Source organism: Dasypus novemcinctus, chromosome 31 (assembly GCF_030445035.2).
Source record: "Dasypus novemcinctus isolate mDasNov1 chromosome 31, mDasNov1.1.hap2, whole genome shotgun sequence".
NCBI classification, from domain to species: Eukaryota; Metazoa; Chordata; class Mammalia; order Cingulata; family Dasypodidae; genus Dasypus; species Dasypus novemcinctus.
This window is the reverse complement of record NC_080703.1, coordinates 24,107,658-24,121,054: the sequence shown is the minus strand read 5'-3', so window position 1 is coordinate 24,121,054 and position 13,397 is coordinate 24,107,658. Positions and strand designations below refer to the sequence as shown.

The 13,397-nt window shown below is 43.0% G+C and overlaps 1 protein-coding gene and 2 pseudogenes across 4 annotated transcripts in view; all 3 read left to right on the top strand.

Moving 5' to 3' along the window:
• The window catches only part of FBXL2 (F-box and leucine rich repeat protein 2), a 156,860-nt gene that overhangs the window by 19,382 nt on the left and 124,081 nt on the right, over nt 1–13,397 (top strand). The window lies entirely within an intron of this gene.
• On the top strand, nt 9,816–10,642 carry LOC139437933 (eIF5-mimic protein 2 pseudogene; annotated as a pseudogene).
• On the top strand, nt 11,363–12,488 carry LOC139437936 (eIF5-mimic protein 2-like; annotated as a pseudogene).

The window sequence follows — 13,397 nt, the reverse complement described above, 5'->3', positions numbered from 1 at the left end:
ATAACAGCTGAATTTGAAACTACCACAGTATGTGCTACAAATTTGGGTATTTCAGTTTACTGTAATAATGCTGGGTTATGTATGCTGATTGATTTAATTAACCTCTTTGATGGTGTGTCCAGAAGAGGCATCACCAGATGGAGGTGCTTCACCACCAGGGAAGCCCCCAGGCATGCTTTCTGCACTCTGGTACTGCTTGGCAATGATGGGGTTGCAGACTTTCTCCAGCTCTTTCTGCTGATGTTGAAATTCCTCCTTCTCTGAAGTCTGATTCTTATTGAACCATTTAATGATTTCATTATATTTGTCAAGAATCTTCTGTTTGTATTCATCATTGATTTTTCTTTGAAGTTTCTCATCTTCAGCTGTTGCTTTCATGTTAAAATGCGTAGGATCCAAGCAGATTTTTAGAGGACACCTTATCCCTCTGCTTCTCCTCTTCAGCTTTGTACTTCTCATCTTCCTGGACCAGGTACTCAATGTCTTCTTTGCTCAAATGGCCCTTATTGTTAGTGATAGTTATCTTGTTCTTATCCTGTACTCTTATCCACAGCAGAGACATTGAGGATGCCATTGGCATCAAAATCAAAGGTGACTTCAATCTGAGGAATACCATGGGGTACAGGTGGTATCCCTGTAAGTTCAAGGTTACCAAGCAGATTGTTATCCTTGGCCTTGGCATACTCACCTTCATAAACCTGAATGAGCAAACCAGGCTGGTTATCAGAGCAGGTAGTGAAGGTCTGTGTCTGTTTGGTGGGAATGGTGGTATTGTGTTTGATGAGGACAGTCATAACTCCACCAGCTGTTTCAATACCAAGGGAAAGAGGAGTGATGTCCAAGAGTAGTAAAACTTGAACATTTACAGATTTGTCTCCAGATAGGATAGCTGAATGGACAGCTGCACCATAAGCAACAGCCTCATTGGGGTTGATGCTCTCATTCAGTTCTTTTCCATTAAAGAAGTCCTGGAGAAGCTTATGAATTTTGGGGATACAAGTAGAGCTGCCAAGAAGGACAATATCATGGATTTGTGATTTGTCGAGCTTGGCATTTCTAAGGGCTTTCTCCACAGGGTCCAGGGTGCCATGGAACAGGTCAACATTCAGTTCTTCAAACTGGGCAAGGTTAATGGAGGTATAGAAGTCGATTCCTTAATGGTGCAAATCGATCTTAGTACTAGCCTGGGTGCTGGAAGAGAGGATGTGCTTAGTTGTTCACAAGCAGTATTGAAGTGATGGACAGTTCTCTTGTTCTCACTGAGTCTTTCTTATGCTTGTGCTTCAGCTTAGCGATAAAAGTGGTTGATGATTCACTTATCAAAGCCTTCTCCACCAAAGTGAGAGTCTCCAGCTGTAGATTTGACCTCAAAACTTCCGTCTTCAGTAGTAAGGGATTGAAATATCAAAAGTGCCATCTCCCAAGTCAAAGATCAGCACATTTCTTTCAGCACCAACCTTTTTGTCTAAGCCATAAGCAATAGCAGCAGCAGTTGGCTCATTGATTCTGAGTACACTGATGTCAGCAATGGTTCCATCATCGTTGGTGGTCTGATGCTGAGTGTGATGGTTAGACTACTGTGTCAACTTGGCCAGGTAATTGTGCCCAGTTGTTTGGTCAAGCAAGCACTGGGCTAACTGTAATGCAAAGGCATTTATGGACTTTAGTCACCATTGACTTTACTGCAGTGGTAAATCATAGATACCTGTTATAATTACATCAATAAGGAAGATTACCATCAGCAATGAGTGATGCTTAACCCAATCAGTTGAATCCCTTAAAAGGGGAAGTAATTTCAGCATTGAGAGAGAATTTCCCAGCTTGTCTTTGGACAGCCAGCATCTCCCAGAACTCATCAAGAATCTTTGGAGCTCCTGGTTGCAGCCTGCCTGCGGAACCTGTACTTGTGCATCCCCATGGCTGCGGGAGAGACTCTGACAAGTCTCTTACTATCGACAGATATCCTTTGTTGATTCTGTTTCCCTAGAGGACCCTAACTAATAGACTGAGAGTCATTGAAATAAGCTGGCACTGTGACAACAGCTTTGGTAACAGTTTTCCCAAGGTAGACTTCTACAGTTTCCTCCACCTTTGTCAGAGCCATACAGGATACCTCCTCTGGGTAGAAACTTTTTGTCTCACCCTTGTATTCTCCTTGGACCTTGGGCCTGCCCTCATCATTCACCACCACGCAGGGCCCATGTTGGACAACAGCAGTCATCAACTCTATGTCCAGTCAGATGTTTGACATCAAAAACTGTGTGGGGATTCTTTGTGGCATTACCAGTCAGGCATTCAGTATCAGTAAAGAGGACATAGCTTGGAGTTGTTTGGTTCCCCTGATCACTGGCAATTATTTCTACTTTTCTGTGCTGGAAGACACCCACACAGGAGTAGATGGTGCCAAGATCAATGCCAACTGCAGGTCCCTTAGACATGGTTGCTTAGAGTAGGCCTGACTCATAGAAGAAAACAGCAGTCCTGAAAGCTGTGTCTGCATTCAATCTCTTCTTTTTTAGTGTAAGCATTGAGCACTATAAATTTCCCTCTCGGCACTTCCTTCACTGCATCCCATAGGTTCTGATATTTTGTGTTCTTGTTTTCATTTATTTTGAGATATTTATTGATTCTCTCAAATTTCTTCTTTGACCCACTGATTATTTAAGAGTATGTTGTTTAACCTCCATATATTTGTGAATTTTCCTTTTTTCCACCAGTTGTTGATTTCCAGCTTTATTTTATTATGATCAGAGAAAATGCTATGTATAATTTTGATCTTTTTAAATTTATTGAGATCTATTTTGTGACCCAACATGTGGTCTATCCTGGAGAAAGATACATAAGCACTTGAGAAGAATATATATCCTGCTGTTTTGTTGTGCAATGTTCTGTATCTGTTTATTATATTTAGTCCATTCATCATATTATTCAAGCCCTCTGGTTCTTTATTTATCCTCTACCCAGATGTTCTATCCAGTGCTGAGAGTGGTGTATTGATGTCTCCAACTATTATCAAAGATATCTGTTTCTCTCTTCGGTTTTGCCAGTGTTTGCCTCATGTTATTTGGGGTATCCTTGTTAGGTGCATATACATTTATGATTGTTATTTCTTTCTGGTGAAGTGCCCCTTTTATTAATATATAATGTCATTCTTTGTCTCTAATAACAGCTTTGCTTTAAAAGTCTATTTCAACCAATATAAGTATAGCTACTCCAGCTTTTTTGTTGTTGTTGTTACATGCATGAAATATCTTTTTCCAGCCTTTCATTTTCAATCTATTGGTACTTTTGGGTCTAAGATGTGTCTCTTGCAGACAGATATAGATGGTCATTTTGACCTTTGAGTTTTATCATATTTTAATTTTCACCACTCTTTTTTACGCTTTTAGTTGCTTTTACTGATAAAATCATTTCTCAACGGTCTTCCAAGCTTCTCTTGTCTGTCTTTTCAGGCTGTGGCACTCCCTTTAGTATTTCCTTCAAAGCTGGTCTCTTAGTTATAAACTCTTGCAGTTTCAGTTTATATGTTAATATTCTAAACTCGCCCTCATTTTTTAAAGACAGTCTTGCCAGATATAAAATTCTTGGCTAGTAGTTTTTCTCTTTCAGTATCTTAAATATATCATAGCACTGCCTTCTTCTCTCCATGGTTTCTGATGAGAAATCAGCACTTATTATTATTGGGTATCCCTTGTATGTCTTAATATCCTTAATCTCTTTAGCCATCTCATTAAAAATTTATTAAGGCAATTTGTTTGAACATCTATGTTTAGTTGTCTCAACTCCTTTATGTCATCTGGAGGCTTATCTTGCTCCTTTGCCTGGCCCGTATCTTCCAGTTTCTTGGTGTGGATTGTAATTTTTTGTTGGTGTCTTGGCATCTGGTTTACTAGATGTATTTATTCTGGGTGCAGTTTATCTCTCTAGTTTAGGGCTATCTTGCCCTTTCTCCCTTGCTGGTTATGTAGTAGGATGTAGTTGGTACTGTAAGGTCTGGAGGCTGATGCTGTTCATGTTGCCCCAGGAACTGATGAAGCTTCTCCCACCTTTCTCTTCTGCCAGGGATGGAGCTGCACCTGCATTTAGCAGGCCAAGCTATGCAGGCCAAGACCATCTGTAGTTGCCTGGAGAGATTGATGAAGCTTCACACTCCTTCATTCCCTGCCTGGGGCAGGGATAGAGCTGCAAGTGTAGGCAGCAAACTAAACCATGTGGGTCAAAACTGACCACAATTACCCAGGTAGACTGACATTGCACTGGCCCCCCCCTCCCCTGCCAGCAATAGGGATAGACCCTCTGGAGTGTCCACCTATATAATCTGTGTGGGCCCAAGACACCTGCAGTTACCTGGAGAGGCTGAGGAAACACCAGCCCCCTCCTGTCCTATTGGGGATGGGGATGGAGCCACAGGGACCCAACAGTCCAGCCCAAGCAGGCCGAAATTACCTGCTATTGCCTGGAGAGGCTGAGGTAAGACAGCTCCCCTCCTATCTTATTTGGAAATGGGAATGGCACCACAGGTGTACTACTGTTCTGTGTCAGCCAGAAGCACCTGCAGTTGGCCAGAGAGCCTGGTGAGACACTGCTTCCCTCTTGTCCTATTGGGGATGGAGGTGGAGCCACAGGCACCCAACACTACAGCTCAAGCAGGCCAAAAGTGCCTGTAGTTGCCCAGAGAGGCTGAGGGAACAGAGCTCCCCTCCTATCCTATTGGGGTGTGGGGATGAAACCCCAGGTGCCAGGCTATTAAGTCTGTGCCAGCCAAAAGCTCCTATAGTTTCCCAGAGAGGCTGGTGTAGTCTTCCCAGCTTCTTCCCTGCTGGAGGTGGGGCTGGGGCTTAGGCTAGTGCTGCAATTCAATCTGGGTGGAAAGCCAGTTCCTACCAGCACTGTGATTTTCAATCAGTCCCCCTTCCCCTGATGCCAGGGGCAGAGTTAAAATGGTGGCTACTGGCCTCTTTCCAACTTGGACAGATTCAAACTTTAGCTCTTCTTAGGATTATATTTTAGCTAGCCAAATTTACTAATCAGTAGCTGAAGTAAGTACCCAACTGTCTCCTCCTGTCCTATTTTTGGGAAATGGAGCCTTCAACTCCAGCCATGGAATAGTTCCTGAGGTGGCTTGTGCCACCAGTGGAGGATGGGCACTGGTCTCTGTGGTATGAAGTGCTCTACTCACGAATCTTCTCTGCAGATGGGCAGTGTCCTTCCATTCCTTCAAGGATGTTGCAGGATGCTCTTCTGGTCTCCTAGGGCCCCCAGACAGGTGCTTTAGCTAGCTCTGGGTGATTACCAACTGCCCTGTAGGACAAGCTGACTCTAGGAGCTCCTTATTCTGCCAACATCTTCTCTTTGATCCATTTTAAGTTAATTTTTGTATATGGTGTGAGATAGAAATTCAATTTCATTCTTTTTGCCTGTGGATATCTAGTTTTCTCAGCACCATTTGTGGGGAAGAGACTTTTATTTCCCCATTGAATGGACTTGGCATCTTTGTCAAAAGTCAATTGGCCATAGATGTGTGGGTTCATTTCTAGACTTTCATTTCTCTTCTATTGGTCTATAAATCTATCCTTATGCTTGTAACACATCACTGATTACTGAGCTTTGTCTTAAGTTTTGAAATCAGAGCAAGTACTCCAACTTTATTCTCTTTTTTAAAGATTGTTTTGGTGGCAGACTTGGACCAGTGGTTAGGGCGTCCGTCTACCACATGGGAGGTTTGTGGTTCAAACCCTGGGCCTCCTTGACCCGTGTGGAGCTGGCCCACGCTCAGTGCTGATGCGCACAAGGAGTGCCCTGCCACACAGGGGTGTCCCCCACATAGGGGAGCCCCACGTGCAAGGAGTGCGCCCCGTAAGGAGAGCTGCCCAGCACAAAAGAAAGTGCAGCCTGCCGGGGAATGGTGCCACACACATGGAAAGCTGACACAACAAGATGACACAACAGAAAGACACAGATTCCCGTGCGGCTGACAACAACAGAAGTGGACAAGGGAGAAGACGCAGCAAATAGACACAGAGCACAGACACTGGGGCCGGGGGAGAGGGGAGAGAAATAAATAAATAAATCTTTAAAAAAAAAAAAGATTGTTTTAGCTGCTTGGGGCCCCTTTACAATTCAATATGAATTTGATGATTGGCCTTTCCAATTTCTGCCAAAAAAGAAAAAATCTGCTGTAATTTTCCTACTCTTGACAATTTTGGTCTCTATTTGTCTGTGTTGGGTGGGGGTAAATTTTAGTAATTGTTATGATTTCTCTTTCATACAGTCCTCCTCTGTGCCTAATTCTGGGCCAACACATTTGTCTCATTTGATTCTTCCAAAATTTCTGTGAAATTGCCATTCTGTCCATTGCTGGCCTAGTTTGGTTAGGTAGTTTGCTCAAGGTGACATGGCCAGTCCATCTCCAACGTCTGGGATCTTAACCATTATACCATGGCTTCTTTCCAGACTGAGAGTGTTCCCAGTGCCTGGCATTAATGTGCATCAAGATTAAGAGTCTCAGTGTGTTAGGGTTGATTCAACAGGCTCTTTTTTATTTTATGACAAACTCTCTGTTATAATGTTACTTAGTGACACACTATAGGATTTATGTGGCTCTTTTTCTCTGAGTGCTGACAACCGGAGCTCACATGTGGACATCCATGGTTGGACTTTGCTTTCACCTCTGCCTTCCCTGCCATTACTCCTTCATTTTATGTCCTATTTTTACCCTCTGGAGTGTCTGCCTCAGCCTCTGCCACTTCTGGCACTAGGGTGGAGAGCTGGAGAAACTGAGAGAAAGGTGGGGTGGGATAGGGAGGACTAGGGAAGCAGATTGGGGGCAGTCATTGGAAACATTCTTGTGGAGTCAGAATTAGGGTTCAGACTCAGGTTTTCCAGTTCTAAGTCCTGTCCTCCTAATTTTCTTTCTATTGGTTTATCTGTTCTTTGTTTTTTAATCCAACATTCTTTATTACTCACATATTTCTTTCTGACAAATATATGAGCAGTGAATGAAGCAGGCAAGGTTCTGCTCTCATGGAACTTAACATTCTAGTGGTAGGAAGACAGGTAATAAATAAATAAGGTGGTGAAAAGTGCTCTGGAGTAAAATAAAGCTGGAAAGAGGGCAAGGGAAATCTAAGTGGGAGATTTGATGAGAGGCAGGGAGGAGTTGCCTTTATTGCAGTGTGGAAAGGAAGGCCTTTCTGGCAAGGTAAGGTGTGAGTGGAGAAAAAGCTGTGGGAACACCTGGAGGCAGGCCAGATCACAGGACTTGTGAGCCCTTTAAAGGACTTGGACTTCCTTTCAAGGAAGGTGAAGTGATTGGTTGGGTTAAGTTAGAGGAGTAGCATAATATGACTTCTATTTCATGAAAGGATCATTCTGTCTGTTGTATGGAGAATAGATTTAGGATAGGGTTGAGGGAAGAAAGGACAGAAGGCAGTGGAAACTAGATAGGACATCATCATTACAGTAATGCATGGGATTAATTGATTCATTGGTCGTAGAATATAAAAGAAAGGGGATTCAGGGATGATTTTAAGGATTTGAGCCTGAGCAAAACGAAGGAGTTGCCATTTATTGAGGTGAAGACCGTAAAGAGCAAGTTTGGGGAAAGGATAAAGAAAGCAAGAGTTGGTTTGGGACTTGTTAAATTGAGATCCTTATGAGATATCTTTATTAGACAGTGTGATGGTATACATTTTAAAAACACAGACTTCATTGAATCTTGGAGTATTAGACCTGAAAGAGATTTTTTCAGTGTATCTAGTTCATTCCCTTTATTTTGCAAACTAGAAATACTGAGTGGTTATATGACCGGAGTCAAACAGCTTTTACTACTTGGACAATACAAAGGACTGTAGATGGAGATGACAGGACATGTGAGTGTACATGGGATAGGAGATGGACGTTTAATGAGTTTTTCTGATTTTTTCTCTGAACCTTCTGTAAGTCATTTATCTATTTTGTTTGTCCTCCATCAAAAATGGTAAGAACTTTTATTTTCTGTAGAGTGTTTAAAGTTACAATAGTGACAATAGTCACTGATGCTCCCACCCTAATGAGACCAAGTTGGGAAAGCCACAAGATCACAGTTCTTTAAAAACCCACCAGGGGGCAGAGGATATAAAGAAATCTAAATGAACCAAACTGAAAGTAATGAACCCTTTCCAGGAAAGAAGAGACATATAGATGCTTTCATCCCTGGTGAAGCAGTGGGAGGAAGACAATCTGCCATATACAGGTAGAAAAACCAGCCAGATTTTTAATGGCTGCATGTGAGCTAGAGTCACATTTTAGAATCCCGAGGAGCCCCAGCCATTGAGCAAGGCTGCCCCTACCCAGCACTTTCCCATGGGCATTTGATGAGTACGTGGGGATAGTAAGCTGAAGGCTAGGAGCAGGGGAAGAGCTACGGATGATGGCTTGGAGATCCATGGGCCCTGCTGAAGGCTGAGAGCGGGGGAGGAGAGCTAACGGAAGTCCTGAGACACTACCGGCCTTCACTGAGCATAAGGCAGGGGCTTCACAGGCTGGGGAACGTCCTCGCTAGCCGGGGGTTCAGTGCAAACAAGGAGACAGCCTTTCAGAAGGTAGGCTTGGAGTAATAGGGCAGAGAGAGCAGAGGGCACTTGTGGAGAGCAAAGACAACTTCCTAGCTGGCCGCCAGGATGGAAACCAGAAAGAGCAAGATCACTCATAGTTGAGAAAGCTGGAACTAGAAGGTAAAGCTTACAGAGCTCTGTGAAGTGTCACCAGTGCTCAGAACCCACATTCTGAAGGGAGAGTTATGATCTTACCCTAAAGTAACTTAAAATACATGGATACTTTTGCTAGAATTTGGGTGGAAAAGATAAGTGGTTTTTAAGTTATCTCATATACCCCACATACATGAACTGTTCTTTGTAAAAGAAGACATTTATGGGACATTATTATAAAATAGAACACAAATGAATTTGACCCGCTGAAAAAAACATGCTTATGACAAATTTGAGCTAATAAGTGAGGTTCTTCATTTTTTATATTGTTGTGATAAACACTTTCAGAACATTTGTAGGGCACTTTGCTATTTGCCAGATGCTTTATACATCATTGATTTTTTTTTTTTTTTTAAGGATCCAGGAAAATGTACAAAGAAGCTATTTGCTTGGCTACTTTTAAACAGTGCTAATTAACTTTCCAAATTAACAGTTTAAATTAGAAGAGCAGATTCAAGGGAAATTAAATGGTATATATCCTAAACTATCATTCTGAGTTGATTTTGTGGTTTGATCATTTTGGAAATACCGTTTTGTTATTTAAAGTTAGCCGTTGCTTCTGGTAATGAGCAAATATTGATTAGGTTAAATCTTTTAAATAGTCTTGGCAATTAGCAAAGTATGTGTTTTCAGAATTAGAGGAGATAGAGGGGCTTTACCTAACGGGAGTTTGCTCATACCCTGCAATAGGGTTCTTAACCCTGGCGCTGTTGACATTTGGGGCCAGGCAGTTCTTGTTTGGGAGCTATCCTAGCACTGCAGGATGTTTGTAGCATCCTAGCCTTTCTTCACCCCTTAGATTGCAGTATCACCCCTTCCCCAGCTGTGACAACCGAAATGATGCGTCGCCCCTAGTTAAGAACCTCCGCTCTTCAAAGTCGGGCCGTGTTGTAGGAAAAACAAGCAAGCAAACAACAGAGAGAAGAGCGATGTTCATGTGAAATATATTTAGGTTATGTAGTATGTATATACTAATATTTACAATTGTGAGTTCTGGTTGCAGAGATGCTGCTGCAGGAGTGACCACATCAAGGATTTCTGGCTCTTTCCTCTTTGCCTTAAATTCGGGTGTCTTTTATGAATAATCAAAAACAAAAGCCAACTATCAGGCCAGTGATTTAAAGGTAGGAAAAGAGATGAAAAAGAGAAGTTTGCCCCTACTCAGTTTCAGATTGCATCATTCAAGGCTTAACTGAAACTGGTACTGATTTGGAAGCAGTGGCAAAGTTTCTTGATGATCTGGAGTAAAACTTGATTACAGCCGATATGCAGAAACACTCTGACATTTTGGTGGCCCATGGAATGCTGGCCCCCGTTGGTACATCGGCAGGTTACGTGATGCATGCAGATGTCTGTGTGTTCACTGCACAAGAAGACCCAGAGAGCATGCAAACATTTGCTCTGGTTTGTAATGAGTTATATAGGCACTACAAATACCTGGGGAAAGGTTTTGAAGATGAAATTCATAAGCTGCTGTTGTGTGGGAGCAGATGTGGCTCATTTTGTGTGCCTACCTCCCTTATAGGAGGTCCCAGGTTTGATTTCCATTGCCTCCTGTAGAAGATGAGCAGGCGCAACTTGCTGATGTAACATGCAGGCACAACGTGCAGACACAATGAGCATACACAAGCAGGGAGCAGATGTGGCTCAAGTTGTTGGGCACCTGCCTACCACATGGGAGGTCCCAAGTTTGGTTCCTGGTGCCTCCTAAAGAAGACGAGCAGATACAGCGAGCAGATAACAAGCAGACAGATGAGGGAGCCATCTGGGGAAGTGGGGGGTGGAGAAAAACATTTGTTTTTAAAAAGCTCCTGTTGTTCTTAAAGGGTTTTTTGGAGTCAAAAAGGAACAAGGTGGCTATGTTGACTGGTGTTCTTCTGGCTAATGGGACATGACACATCCATTTTTTTTTTTTTCTTTCTCTCCCCCCCGCCCCACCCCCACCCCAGTTGTCTGTTCTCTGTGTCTATTTGCTGTGTATTCTTTGCCCGCTTCTGTTGTCAGCGGCACAGGAATCTGTGTCTCTTTTTGTTGCATCATCTTGCTGTGTCAGCTCTCTGTGTGTGCAGCGCCATTCCTGGGCAGGCTGTACTTTCTTTCGCACTGGGCGGCTCACCCTATGGGGCGCACGCCTTGTGCGTGGGGCTCCCCTACGCGGGGACACCCCTGCCTGGCACGGCACTCCTTGCGCACATCAGCACTGCGCATGGGCCAGCTCCACACAGGTCAAGGAGGCCCGGGGTTTGAACTGTGGACCTCCCATGCGGTAGACGGACGCCCTAACCACTGGGCCAAGTCCACCACCCCAGTGCTATTGCTTTCATACCTCTTTAAATCATGGATGAATGAAAAAGATATCAACCCCATGCGCAAAGAGTGCGCCCTGTAAGGAGAGCCGCCCAGCATGAAAAAAAGTGCAGCCTGCCCAAGAATGCTGCTGCACACACGGAGACCTGATGCAGCAAGGTGACGCAACAAAAAGAGACACAGATTCTGGGTGCTGCTGACAAGAATACAAGTGGACACAGAAGAACACACAGCAAATAGACACAGAGAGCAGACAACTGGGAGGGGGTGGGCAGTGGGGAAAGGGAGAGAAAAAAAATCCTGTTTAAAAAAAAGATACCAATGCAGTAGGTGCAAGTGTTTGGAAAGTCAGCATGGATAACAGACTGATGGGCCTCTTTTCCCTGCCTATAAGCAAAGTGTTGAACACTTCACAAAGTATTCTTCTGAGGCAAGCTTGAAAGAGCTTTCAGAGTATGTTCAGAATCAGCAAACCGTAGGAGCTCGTAAGGAGCTCCAGAAAGAACTTCAAGAACAGATGTTCCATGGTGATCCATTTAAGGCTATCATTTTATATGACAGGGAGGAAATGGAAAAAAAACGTCCCAGCTCCAGTTGTCATTGGAATGGTTTGGTCAAGTCTAACAAGCACTGTGGAATGGAACAAAAAAGATAAAAGAGGAGCTTGTAGCAGAGCAAGCCATCAATCACTTGAAGCAATACAGCCCTCTACCTGCTGCCTTTATACTCAAGGTCAGTCTGAGCTGACTCTGTTACTGAAGATTCAGGAGTATTGTTTGACAATATTCATTTCATGAAAGCTTTTCAGAAAATAGTGGTGCCTTTTTTTTTAAAAATAAAACTGAAGCCCTGAGTGAAGACCCCATTCTGAACTGTTATAAAATGCATACGTTGCAAAGGGGGAAAGTGTCTTCCTTGAGCAAATGAAAAAGTTTGTAGAGTGGCTCAAAAATGCTGAAGAAGGGGCTGCGGACTTGGCCCAGTGGTTAGGGTGTCCATCTACCACATGGGAGGTCCACAGTTCAAACCCCGGGCCTCCTCGACCCGTGTGGAGCTGGCCCATGCGCAGTGCTGATATGCGCAAGGAGTGCCCTGCCACGCAGGGCTGTCCCCCGCCTAGGGGAGCCCCACGCGCAAGGAGTGCACCCTGTAGGAAGAGCCGCCCAGTGCGAAAGAAAGTGCAGCCTGCCCAGGAATGGCACTGCACACACAGAGAGCTGACACAGCAAGATGATGCAACAAAAAGAAACACAGATTCCCGTGCCGCTGACACAACAGAAGCGGACAAAGAAGATGCAGCAAATAGACACAGAGAACAGACAACTGGGGTGGGGGTGGGGGGGCGGGGGGGAAAGGGGGAGAGAAATAAATAAATAAATCTTTTTTTAAAATGCTGAAGACGACTCTGAGGATGAAGCTGAAGAAGGTGACTGAATATTGAGTTATAGGTAAAATGTCATGTCTTATGTGTTCTGGTTCTTACATCTTCCTGCCTCCCTGTGTTAAGCATGGTATAAGGACTTTCATGACAAATTTTATTTTAATTGTATCTATGGTTACTGAAAATGTTGGCTTTACTTTCTAAAACCATGTTTTAAGTAGTTCCAGGAGCTATAGGTTTGAATCTGTTACATTTGTTTTTTCAGTTATCTTCTACCTCCTGTATTTTCTACTGTAATAATGTAATTTAAGGCCTTCCTCAGTGAGCAGTTTACTTTATTCCCTGGGTTTTCAAAATATGATTTGGTGAAAAACAGTTTGTTATAAAAAGTCTGTTTGCAAATTCAACTGTAAAAGTATGCAAAGATTCAAAAAGCAATGATTTGTGTGATAATTTGATATGAAATGAAGTAGTGGCACATTTTATTCCCAGAGCCCTATTCATCAATGAAAATCTCATATACAGTCATTGAATTCATTAACATGAATCTTGAGTATTCAGACCATTGCTACATGTTAGCTTATTTTCTTACATTTTTATTTTTTAATCTCAGGTGTCCTTAACCTCAGTTATTTGCTCTCTGGTTTTCATTCCTTAGTGAAGCCATAAAGAACAAACTTGAAAGTGAGATCTTTCAGGAATCATATATGGCAGAGAAATCATATATGGAAGAAGAAAGTTGAACTTTTTCGCATTGAGAACTTCTGCCTTCAGTTAGTATAATTTCATTCAATACAAATAGTATTCTTTTCAGTCATTCTCAAGTATATCTTGAAGAAATGAGTTGCCATTCAAAATATCTATGCTCCAAGAGACTTAACAGTATTGATAGGAAAGTATTCAAAAAGGAGTGCAAGTGAAGGGAATGACTGAAGTAATCCCAATAAAAAACATTTTCAAGT